The 12,205-nt window shown below is 39.4% G+C and overlaps 7 non-coding genes across 7 annotated transcripts; 5 read left to right on the top strand and 2 right to left on the bottom strand.

Annotated features, from left to right (window-relative positions):
- The first annotated feature begins 1,836 nt into the window (after nt 1-1,836).
- Trnaa-cgc (transfer RNA alanine (anticodon CGC)) lies at nt 1,837-1,908 on the top strand. Its single transcript has one exon. It is a non-coding gene; the product is annotated as a tRNA-Ala (tRNA).
- Nucleotides 1,909-2,487: 579 nt separating this feature from the next.
- Nucleotides 2,488-2,561, top strand: Trnai-aau (transfer RNA isoleucine (anticodon AAU)). Its single transcript has one exon. It is a non-coding gene; the product is annotated as a tRNA-Ile (tRNA).
- A 1,073-nt stretch (nt 2,562-3,634) lies between these two features.
- Trnap-agg (transfer RNA proline (anticodon AGG)) lies at nt 3,635-3,706 on the top strand. Its single transcript has one exon. It is a non-coding gene; the product is annotated as a tRNA-Pro (tRNA).
- Nucleotides 3,707-4,295: 589 nt separating this feature from the next.
- On the bottom strand, nt 4,296-4,368 carry Trnak-cuu (transfer RNA lysine (anticodon CUU)). Its single transcript has one exon. It is a non-coding gene; the product is annotated as a tRNA-Lys (tRNA).
- A 2,561-nt stretch (nt 4,369-6,929) lies between these two features.
- Nucleotides 6,930-7,017, top strand: Trnay-gua (transfer RNA tyrosine (anticodon GUA)). The gene is given in 2 exon segments: nt 6,930-6,966; nt 6,982-7,017. It is a non-coding gene; the product is annotated as a tRNA-Tyr (tRNA).
- A 1,844-nt stretch (nt 7,018-8,861) lies between these two features.
- Trnaa-agc (transfer RNA alanine (anticodon AGC)) lies at nt 8,862-8,934 on the bottom strand. Its single transcript has one exon. It is a non-coding gene; the product is annotated as a tRNA-Ala (tRNA).
- Nucleotides 8,935-10,988: 2,054 nt separating this feature from the next.
- Trnay-gua (transfer RNA tyrosine (anticodon GUA)) lies at nt 10,989-11,077 on the top strand. Its single transcript is given in 2 exon segments — nt 10,989-11,025; nt 11,042-11,077. It is a non-coding gene; the product is annotated as a tRNA-Tyr (tRNA).
- The last annotated feature ends 1,128 nt before the right edge of the window (nt 11,078-12,205 follow it).

Genomic DNA, 12,205 nt, shown 5'->3' with positions numbered 1-12,205 from the left:
CAGTCCTGCCACTCCTGTCTCAAAATGGTTCAACCAGTCATCTTAGCTCATAAAAAGGGCCTAGGGGCTCCTTTCTTGAGTTGCCCCAGGGAAAAGCCAGAAAACAACAACAACAAAAACAAACAAACATCTTCAAGCTGAATTCTCTTTCCGGCAACTCCAAGGCTCTGGTTGATCTCCGCCCTTCCATGTCACCTGGGGCAGGTGAGTGGATGGCTTCCTCCTTCTCTAGTTTGATAGGGGAAGCTGCAACCCTGACTTCTCTTAAGGTATTACTGCTTCTCAGCCCCTCAGACACGTGAGTCAGGTTTCACTCCCTCGTGATTCCACGCACTCTTCAGTGGAGTTACAGCAGAAGGCACACCAGGCAGAGGGGTTTGGGGTGGGGGTTAGGGAGGGGGATTGTTCACGAGGTAAGGAGCATTTGCGGGACGTCTTCAGTTTCAAAGTTCAGGATAATGCTCTAGAGTTTTGTTTGTTTGTTTGTTGGTTGGTTGGTTCAAAATCGTGTGAAAAACATTGAAAAAAGGCAATTATGCTTGAAAATTATCAATCAAGACAATTGCATAGTACTATGTCTGCTTCATTTTGTCATTCATATCAAACACCAAGTCTTGTTCTAGGGCTAAAATGTTAGATATTTGGAAAGGTTACTGTGGAATGGAAGCTATGATTTTTCATGGTAATGAAGATGTAAGTACAGTCGACCACGAAGACTCTCGAGCCACTCAGGAGTCTGAGATCTGATGATCAAGGTTCAAAGCCAGCCTGGGCACAAAAGGACCTGAGATTCTTATCTCCAATTATCCTCTAGAAAATGGGTAGGGGGGCAACCTTGAGCACTGGGACAGTGCCCGGGCTCAGGGTTCAATCCCCAAGACCGAATTAAAAAAAAAAAAAAAAGACGTAGTTCTCTTTGGACTGTGGTCTGTTTTCTCTATTCTAAAATGAAGGAAATATTAAATTTTATTACAGGATAAATATTTGAAAGATGGAAATTCTCCCCCCAACCACCTTCACCAGCTCTTAAGAGGCACCATAGAAGTGCTCAAGACATGAAAACATAACACCCACAGGGAATTATGAGTCTCAACGATAAATTCTGGTCAGTAGTTCTTATGCTTTTGAAGATATCCAAAGTAATGGAGAGAAATGGTTTCGAGAAAGATTTCAAGGTGAAGAGAATAGTGAGGACAGAGATTTGGAATAGTGAGAAGTGGAAACAATGTTTAACCTGTTGTCACTTAATGGCTGTCTAGTATATAAATGGTTTGTAGAAATCGGGTATCACGAACACTAGGTAGATGCTATACCACATACATCATATACAAATAAATACAACACAGGGGATTCTGTCAAGACTTAAAGCACAGTTTTTGTTACACACACATACATCCCACTACATTTAGGCACAAGCAAAAGTTGATCTGTTGCTAGGGTTTATGGGAGTAAGTCAAACACACTTTGGACCTCAAGGTAAAACGAAAAACAGAAATCTTTTCAGTTTAGTAGGTTCTTGGTTTAGATGCTTTTTACTAAAACGAAAAAGGCAAGACTTCTTTTGACTGCTTTAGCTTCGATTATTTTTATTCTTTGTTTTTTAGAAAAATGTTCTTGAGTCTTACTCTTTTTTTGTCTGGCCAGCTTTTCAGCTAGCTTCTTAATACGGAATTTGACAAATATCCAAGGACTGGATACATCTCATATTAGAATTTTGTTGAATGATTAAAGGAAATTTCAGAAACGGGGTTGATGATATAGAAAGGCAGGGAAAGAGCGGGCAGTGAGCCAGTTTCAAAGAAGTGTGGAGATCAGCAAGGGGTGGAGAAGGGACCTGGGGATGTAGCTCAGTGGTAGAGCGCATGCTTCGCATGTATGAGGCCCCGGGTTCGATCCCCGGCATCTCCAGTACATATTTTACTTACCACTAAGAGACCATAAAATCGCTCTTCCATGTTTTGGATGATTTTGCTATGATTCTCTTGTTCAGCCACCCTGTACAGAACTGTCAGTAGTAAGGGAAATGGGATAGCTTTTATGACATTGTAAGACATGGGGGACAAACGGTTTTGGAGCTTAAAATCCACATTTAGTGCAGAGATGGCAGAAATGGAGCAGTCTGGAAAACTGACCCGAACCCACAAATGAATGAACATTTGTGAAGTATGGCTGGAAACGATCTTGGCTTGAAGATAGGGAAAATATATGAAGGAAAAATCGTTTACTTTCTTACTTATGTCAGAGATTGAAAAAAAATTAGGACAGATGTTGAGGAAAGGATGAATTGTAGCTTTTTTCCCATTTTTATTGTAATTAATAGAGGGGTTACAGCTACATTCGCCAGATAGGAACATTACTTACACACATTACCTCCCAATTGTAGCTTCTTATAGGTAAATCCAATGTAGTTCATTTTACCATCAATACGGTAACTTATTAAAACGTCTATACTCAGTAGTAAAAATTTAAAGCTGTTCCCCACGCAGTGGCCGGTTAGCTCAGTTGGTTAGAGCGTGGTGCTAATAACGCCAAGGTCGCGGGTTCGATCCCCGTACGGGCCATTTAGCTTTTACACATCTTAATCCCCATGACCTTGTAACAAATATTTACTAAGAAAAAGTAAAACATTCTTATTGAACGTTTTGTCACTTTGCCACAAATATTTTAAAAAGAAATAAATGAGCACACATAAGGCTGTCTCTGTGGACGTTTAAAAGTACTTGTCCCTGTAAAAGTGCTACTAGCTTTCTCTATCTAGAGAAGCAGAAACTGAACGATGGCACCTTTGGATTCGGTTTAAATTCTGTAGAAGAGAAAAAAGGGCGTCATCAATCTGTTTAGTGGTCAAACACTGCCTTCGAAGTACTCCGAAAACATCGAGCAAATAAGAAGTTGGAGTATGTGTGAGAAGGCAATGCCCGTTATCCTCCGATTTTCCAGTGGAAGATTCTCTGCAACCTAAAAGCACGCATCCATTAGAGAAAAAATAAAATAGAAAACTTTAAAAACTGTCTATCTTCTAATTTCTCAGGCGAGAAAGAACTAAGCCCTTTACAGAATCGACTTAAGCCTCTGTCAAACGTCCTGGCACACTCACTGGTGTCCTGCCTCTGTGTAAGTCTATTTTCTATTCACATCCAACTACATATCCCAGTGAATCCCTTGCCCATCGATCCCTCGCTATTAACTCAGTCTCATCGCTGGCAATTCTGTTGAAGGAATTTTCATACTTGACTATATTTCATGAAATCTGCCAGGATGAAATCATGAGGCTCAGGGTGGATTTTAGGAAGTGCAAGAGGGGGCCTCCAGCTAGTGTCAAGTTCACGTCGATGGGTCGGTTATGCAGCCGATCAGAGACTTTTGACTCAGTCGATTTGAGAAAGAAGTCAAGGTTTGCTTGTTTTTAGTAAACGCCAGGGTTTTTTTTTTTTAAACAATAGGGCAAGTGTCCCTTGTGAAGACGAGTATTTTTACAGTCCTTAAATTATATTGACGTATTATGTAGGAAAACTTTTAGGACTGTATTACCTTATTCCTCTGAAGGGTAATGTAATTACAACTACTTTCAGATGCACGAGGCGGAGAATTGTATTACATATTTAAAACCCCTAAGGAGCCGCACTTACCATGTGGCTCGTTGGTCTAGGGGTATGATTCTCGCTTAGGGTGCGAGAGGTCCCGGGTTCAAATCCCGGACGAGCCCTGCTTTTATTACCGTCTTTTGGATTTCTACCGCCAAATTACAACAATTGTCCCATAATCTAAATTACAGCTTCCATTAAACTAACCAATCCTAGCATACCTTTAGGAATTTAGCAACTCTGATCCCATTTATTTTTCCTTTGTTGAAATCACTTCTAATTAAAAGGAGAGCATTTTCAAATTTTAAATGACCGTTTCTTGGGGAAAGTTCTGACTTTCTCTACATCATAAAAGCTTTTCGGCGAGACTTAGCCTTCCTAATTACCTGAAGAATTTACTCAACGTAAAAAGTTCGTTCATTCTTTACCACCGTTCTACCTGATAACATGTATCAGATAGAACTTGCCCATGTGAATGCTTTATAATTTCTAAGTGGCTGGAGAAGTACCTACCGCCAGGAATCCTGGAGATTAAACTTTGTAAAGAAGAGCAGGCTGTAAAAGTTCTCTGTTTTCAGTAGCAGATCACAGTATTTTCAAACTCCATCAAAGAATGAACTGCTTATGAAAACTTACTTGACAATCGTTCTGGGAAACTTATAGAAGAGCAAAAATATGCCCCTTAGAAAGCCCGAAGATGAAAAGGTTTAGCGCCCAACGTGGGGCTCGAACCCACGACCCTGAGATTAAGAGTCTCATGCTCTACCGACTGAGCTAGCCGGGCACTTGTGTTTGGTGCTTATCCCTAACATATTAGGAGACTACGTAACTTTTTTGCCTTTAAAGTACAACTATGACAATTTCATTCGTTTCATAGGTGAAATGAAATGAAACTAAAATAATTAGCATATTACATGTATTCCGCCTTAATTTACATTTTCCTTATTAGCAATTTGCATAGACAGGATTTAAGATGGGATTCTGAATGCCACTTAAATGTCACCAACAATGATAATTTTCGGAGCTAGCCGAGCTGGGAGAAAAATCCTAGAGCTTAGTTCATAAAGTCCAGAAACTTTCTCTGCTCTTTTTTTTGTAATTTACTGAGGCTTTCTACATCTGGTCCATTTTGCCCCCTCCTGCCTTTCGTGTTTAGAACATAGTCTTAGGAGACAATTATACAAACAAGGTACGAGTTAAGAAGTTCCTTGTGACAATACATGACAATCACATTAATATATCATTTGCTCCATGGAATGTATTATATCGAGTTTAAAAATAATTTCTTCAGATAAAAACAAAAACGATTGCAGGGTTATCTATTAGATAAATTGCCCCTATAGTTTAGAAAAGGGATTAGATGTTTTCAATTGGAAAGATGGACTTTCTAGTATTTGAATGTATTACTGGTGCGTACTAAGAATCTTGAGTCAATATAAAAATGAATTTAACCACAGCAGTTACGTTCCTAAAGTTCACTGACCACTTGCTTTCCAATACGCCTTTAAAGAATGCCTTTCGACATTTTGTCAGTTGAACACATTTTTATTATCTTTTCTGTGCTGGATATTGTAAATAAAAACATAAATATAACTCAGCCCCTGACTTAAAGATAATGCCTAAGACAGTAGACTGATATATACAATAATATTTCAATCCTCAGATACATTCTAACTTTCTGGCACTGCAGAAATGGAGAGACTAGTTGGGGAAAAAGAGATAATGATGAGAATGGATGGTTTAAAACTTCTATGTCTATCCAGTAAACTCTAAGAAGCAAATATATTTGATTCATATGAATATTGTACTTGCTAAAAGTATTCAAAGATAATCATGAAAATTCAGACTATGTTGTAGTTACTTATTCTATGTTTCATTCTAGAGTCCAAAACTCACATAGCAATCTCTGCTTAATGTTTATTTTCTGAGTATTCGAAGCACTATAAAGAAGTGTCCTAAATATGAAAACAATATTGCTAATTTTAATAAGACATAGGTCCTCATTTGTGGTGTGCAGCAATCGATGATTCAAACAAAAACAGTTTGAAATGAATTATCTTTAAAAATTATTAGTATTATTGTTATGGTCACTGGCTGTATTTTTTTTTTAATGGTTAACATAAAAACTTAATTGAGCCCCACACTCACGGCCACATGTCCAAGGCCAAAGCCAGCTCTGAGCACGAACCAATTTGACTCGATCTGGTTCTTTAAACTGCAACTGAAGTTTTGAAGAGTATAGGGATTAAAAAAAATACTGCCATAATAAAAAGAATTTAAACGGGGTGACTCAAGCAACAGGAATTCATTTTCCCACTGTGTGTAGGCTGGAAAGTCTCATGATCAAAGTTCTGTGTGATCTGGTCTCTCTAAAGGCTTTAGTGATAGGGAAGAGGCAGAAGAGAAAAGGGGAAGTGAGTGAGAGAGAGAAAGAATGAAGAATGAAGCTTTGCTTTATGCTTCTGCAAATAATACTAGAATTTCAGTAGATGCAACAGTATCGTTCTCTATTAACTAATTAAATCTTCGATGAGTATAAATTTGTGAGTAAAATAATTGTGCATGTAACCTTTTATAAAAGTGTTCAGACACAATGAACAATATTAAATACATCTGTAAAGTAGGATTTCTCATTCGGTCAATTGTGTGAACAATGTCATATTTAATACAGGGGTCCTACTAAAATATTTCATGGCGATGCCTTCTTCAACAACGGTCAATGGAGTATGGTAGCCATTTTGAGAGTCACAGAAAACCAGAACCAAGTGGGATGCAATAGTCAACCAACTAGTATTTACTAATTGTATTACTAATCCCAAATCAAGTAATATTTGAAAACTACTACTTTAAATGTTTCAATTAAAAATCTATTGTTGTAGCCCCACCTTGGTAGGATTTTGCAGCGTTAAGAATGAATGTGATCATTTGATTTACAGGAAACTTAGGTCGAAGAAAGAACATTTTAGTAGGTATTGAAGGGTTCCATTAACCTGTTTCTTGCTCCCCTTCTGAACCATCTTGCCAGGGAGCCTCGCTGACACTGTAGATTGAGTCATTTAAAATTCTGCTTCTAGATGAAGTTGAGGGGTCTTTAATCACTATAAGAGATCTATGGCTGAGGCTGTCGGTTGCCTCCTTGGAATATTTTCCCTTGCAAAAGCATCCGCCGCAGCACTGGGGCTTCCGAGTGTGTTCCAGAGGAGTGTTAAATTAAAAATAAATTAAAAAAAATATATAAATCAAATTAAAAAGCAAAAGTAACTGCCACTAATCTGAATAACGTTCTCGCGTTCCCAGCTTGGCACAGAGATGGCATCCCCAGCGGGAGAGGCATTTCGTGTGAGTCCTTCGATAGCTCAGTTGGTAGAGCGGAGGACTGTAGAAGACAATCCCAGTCATCCTTAGGTCGCTGGTTCGAATCCGGCTCGAAGGAATTCACTCTTTTTGGAGGTTTCCACTTTCATATGGAACATTTGCATTTTCGGAAAGGTTCTCCTTCTCCCAGGGATCTATTCCGGTCGCACCAATAGTTTTTGAAACTATTGTCCATCTGCCAGGAAAGTACAACGTTAATCCTCGAGCAGATTTTAGTATTCCCTATCTGACGTCGACCCTCGGAGTTCATGTAATTCAATCTTCAGAAAAGTCCGCAGTCCTGACAAAAGCGAAGCAGAGGCGTTTCCCATTAAACTTGGGGTCCAGAGGACCATCGTCACTCCTCCACCTTGGGTGCCCAGCCAGGCGTAGCGACCACTGGTAGAAAAATACTCGGGCCAGCCGGTAATCGGTGGTCCTCGCGCGCCCCCTGGTGGCTGAAAATTCCGAGTAGCTGGAACGCCGGTGTGCGCCTCCCATAGGGTCTGGGGGCAGGAATAAAATTCAGGCCTTTGCTTAGTTATGTCATCTTTTGGGGACCGCTCTTGTGAAAGATGGTGCACATCAGAATCACCTGGAGGAGTTTTTCACAGCCCTTCTGTGCTTGGGCCACGCTGGATTGGAGACCCAGGTGGTGGTAATTCAAATAGCATGGTGGATTTTCAATGTACTGAAAGGTTTTATAACCTTGCTGAAAGAGAAAAAACAAAACAAAACAAAACACTTTTAAGAAAATAAGGCAAAAACGGATTTCCTGTCCACAAGGGGTTTATCTGGAAAAAATAGAGAATCTCTGAATAGTAGAATTCACTTGAAAATTTGAGATTTGTGCCAATCTCAAATTAATCTAAGGCCTCCCTTAAAAATGTGATCTTAGTTCCTATGGAAGAATCCTTGCTTATGCAGATATTTCATCAAAGTAACGCTAAATATGTTAGATCAAAATACAGAAAAGTATGAAGATTTTTGTATCTAGCAGTATGTGTAGCTTTTATGTTTTAAGTCAATAATTCTATTACTTTGGAATGCATCATACTCATCTGGAGAATTAATGATGACTATAGAAGAAACCCCAAGCTTGTTGAATTAGGGTTGTGGTTTGAGAACACTCCTAAAATGCATTTCACACTACTCTTGTTTAGACAAGGCTAAAGAAAGGTCTAATCTGACAGCTTGTTTTTTGAAAGCCAGTCTAGGGCAAAAGAAAACGGCTAATTTCCTTTTCAAAGAAGTAGATTACAATTTCTGGGCTACAGTTGGGCAGCATTTTGCCTGTAGTAAACCGGAATCACCACCACCACTACCACCACTTAGACACAGCTAGGAAACAGGGAAAGTGGATGGAAAAAACAAAACAAAACAAAATAAAACACCATAAAACCAAATTCAAACATACATAATCTTTGACTTTTTCCCACCATTTGATAAGGAAACCTAAGTGCATTAGCTAATCATAACTATTTGAAATCTATGAATAGATTCTGTGAACAAAAATGGAATATTAACACATAAATAATTAACATGTAGCTTTGCAAATTTAGTTGTCAGGAACCCAAAACTCAGATCTTTGAATGCTTCGGATCCGCAAAGCATAAAGGAAATCCTTTGGTTCATAAAAACACCCCGTTTTCCTAACTCTTCATGGCTGATGAGCGAAAAATCTGGGTCTTCAAGGAACCCATCTGTTGTTATCTGTTCGTGTTTCAAAAGACAGTGGTAAAAATATGGAAGTAGGGAGTGGGGAGAGAGAAATGGGGACAAAAACATGAGAAGGGGTATCAATGTGTGAGAAGTAATGCACCTATTACGTGGCGAAAGTAACTGTAACCCCTCTCTCAATACATTACCCCAACCCTCCAACCCCCCAAAAATATGGAAGTAAAGGCCAAAAAAATGTAAAACTGGAGAATGCGGGCATCGATCCCGCTACCTCTCGCATGCTAAGCGAGCGCTCTACCATTTGAGCTAATTCCCCACCTGGTGCTGCTGCGTTGTAGCCTTTACTCTTTTTGATATCAGGAAGTCATTCAGGACTCGCTGACATTTTGATTGACACTTACCATGGACCAATAAGAAAAAGGGTGGGATTGCAGCTCTTGGACAGTCAAATCCACCCGGAACTTTGAAAGATGCCGGGTGCTGACCCGAAAGGACCACAGAGTCTGATGGACCCTCGAGCCGAGTCTGCAGAAGCAAGTGTTTTGAGCAAGAATTCAATGCTGGGATCCTATGATTGGAAACCAGGTCCTGGAAGAAAACAGTGGATTCAACCAAGAAGGAAAATTAAAAATTCTCACGCAACGAGGCTTGGCTTTTGCTCACACAATACTTCCCAATCAATCCTCGAACCCCTAAAATGTTTACTGGTCCCCAACGCATATTTTGCATTTAAGTAGGAGCCTTTGAATGCCTCGAAAGACCTGCTTGTCGGGGCCCGCATAGCCTCGAGGGGGCGCTCTTCATCATTTAATTTCTCTTCATTCTGGCTCTTGTAGGCCGAATTTCAAGAATGTGCAAAGACATCCAAATTTCAAGAGTATACATATATACCCAAAGATAAGCTAATCTATTTACGGCTTGAGACATGACGTCTTGATTGCTTCTTTTCCCGAAATTCCATCAAAAGAGACTTCCTCTTCTGGGTTTAGTGAAATTGGAGCAAGATGATATAGTATTGAAATGGAGGTGACATTTATGTAAGAAAATGACTCCATGCCATTCCTAGCAGACTTTCCAAGACTTTCTTTGGATTGTCCTTAATACTTGGTGGCTGGTCGTCTTTCCTTCCTTCCTTCCTTCCTTCCTTCCTTCCTTCCTTCCTTCCTTCCTTCCTTTCTTCCTTCCTTTTCTTCTTTCTCCTTCTCCCTTTTCTTTTTTCATTACAAACAGGGCTCACAAGTGGGGTATATGTCCCTGTGGGAAGAAGTCCTTCCTTCAAAGTTCCTGTTTAAAGGAAGGTTGACTAACAATAAAGTTCCCCATTAAAAACCATTTGGAAAAGTGTGTAACATAGAGAAACATGTCCTTGATGTTTCACAAAAATGTTTTATAGTTAATTTAAGGTTTTACACTAAGGTGCAATTCAACAGGGAAAATCTGTAAAAAAATAAAAAAAAGAATTTGAGAGAGGTTAAATAATTTTAGTAAAATAATCTGTCTTGTGCTTAGTATAGAGAAGATTCCCTTTAATTTACTAATTTTTATAGGCAGAGATACATTGTTATTGTATCTAAGAAATTATGAGTTAAAATATTTGAAAATCTTAGTTTTTCATACTTATCAAATATTGTTGACCAACTTAATTTTTTCCTTACATGTTCCTTAATGAATTTTACCTGGTGTAGGCTTTATTTAAAATCTCTCCTTCCAGAATGGAATTGGAAAGAATATTAACCCAATCTCATAGCTTGGTCCCACTGACTAAACTGACTAGTTTGAGTATTGCAGCCATGAGTTGGGAGTTCTGATTTTCCTTAACATTGGATTAAGTATCAAATTCTTCAACATCTTGCATGTCCAGAAGTGTGGGAGAAATCTGGAGCATCTTACAGTTCACATTCAATTTTCATTAGTTATTAAACTACTCAATTTCCCAATTGACTTTCTGAAAGGAGAGAGGCACCAAATACACCCCTGCCATTCTCTGTTTACAGCCCTAGGATCCTCTTCACCTTAGTTGTCTGAATTTAGGGCAAACTATTATTTATCAAACAAACTTTGGCACTTCTGAGAGACAAATGAGAAGCAATCAACACAGCAGGACTTAGGTGGCATCTATGAGATTCACTCGAAATATCTAGAGGAGGAGGAGGAGGAGACGAAATCTTACGAGGGTTTTTGTTTTAAGATGTCCTGATGTCTTGAAGAACTCTACAAAATTAAAATGGGTTTTACATATGTAAGCCTGTGAAATAAACTATCAACATCATTACAGAGAACACTTCTCTAACAACATACTTGATATTTAATCAAACAATAATCATGATGGACTTTATTTTAGGACATTCCAGAGGAGGTATTGTTGTGTTTCCTTCGATAGCTCAGTTGGTAGAGCGGAGGACTGTAGCGGATCTGCGTTGGGTATCCTTAGGTCGCTGGTTCGAATCCGGCTCGAAGGACACAAACATTTTTTTTCTTAACCTTTAGACCAAAGCTGTTTAAAATAAGAATATAATGATCTAAGAAGCAAACTGGTTTTCAGATGCTTTCAGACATAAACCGGTCTTTTTCTTTTATGTGTGTTAAGTCTGTCCAGAATAAACCAGAAACATGGCAAGGGTAGTTTGGTTTTGGAAAAGGGTTTTCGAAGGAAATTCTACTTCCTCCATTTCTCACAACACCCTCTCCTCCATGCAGTACCCCGCCCTCCCTTCCTCTTATTGAGTTAACCCTAAGTCCAGCGAACGCGAACCAGAGCTCAGTGAGAGCCTGGAAGGGTGAGAAATGCCACCGACCTGCAAGAGTCCCACACTTCTCTTTCTTCTTCTTTACTGAAGACAAGCTAGGAGACAGCCTTTGGGACCCTCTGTAATCCGGGCGCTTTCTGGATAAACTTGATTCAAGACCGTTTCAAACATAACCAAAAGAAAGTTCGGCGCTCACCTTCGTTCAGCCCGCTTCGCCTCACGCGCCCCCATCTTACCACTCCTAATCAAGATTCCCCACCCCTGGATGCGGTGCTCAGAAAAAATCGGCGTTAAGGATGAAAAGGGGGAAGAAATCCCATTTGGTGATTACAACGAATCGGAGTGAGAAATTGTACAGCAATGTCATCCACACCCCAGCAGATATATATTCATATATATATATATATATGAATGATATACGCATGAATTAGAAAAGAAGGGGGGGTGAGGGGAAAGAGGGACACTGCGGGGATCTTCTTAGTCGGCTCCACAGTGACGGTACACGGAGTTTCTGGGCAACTATGGAAGGCTGAGGCCTCACTTTTGCTAAGGAGACGAGTTGGGAGGATGAGTAAAATAAAGGAGGTAGTTCTACCTATATATCTCCACAGGGAATATACATGGGTTTAAAATAAAAATACATGGGTGTTTTTTTTTTTAAAGGCCAATGTGAAACACACCAAAAAGCACAAACCTTCAATGTTCAAGGAAAGGTTTCCATATGATCGTATAATTACTAGTCTGATCGGCTTTACAAGTTTCCTTACATCAAGAACTTTTGACTGTTGTTATCAATCAAAAGGGACTAAAGTACAGGCATCAATTAAAACCATCTACCAC

The sequence above is a fragment of the Megascapheus bottae genome, chromosome 22 (genome assembly GCF_031878675.1).
Source record: "Megascapheus bottae isolate mThoBot1 chromosome 22, mThoBot2.hap1, whole genome shotgun sequence".
NCBI classification, from domain to species: Eukaryota; Metazoa; Chordata; class Mammalia; order Rodentia; family Geomyidae; genus Megascapheus; species Megascapheus bottae.
This window is presented reverse-complemented; position numbering and strand designations above follow the sequence as displayed.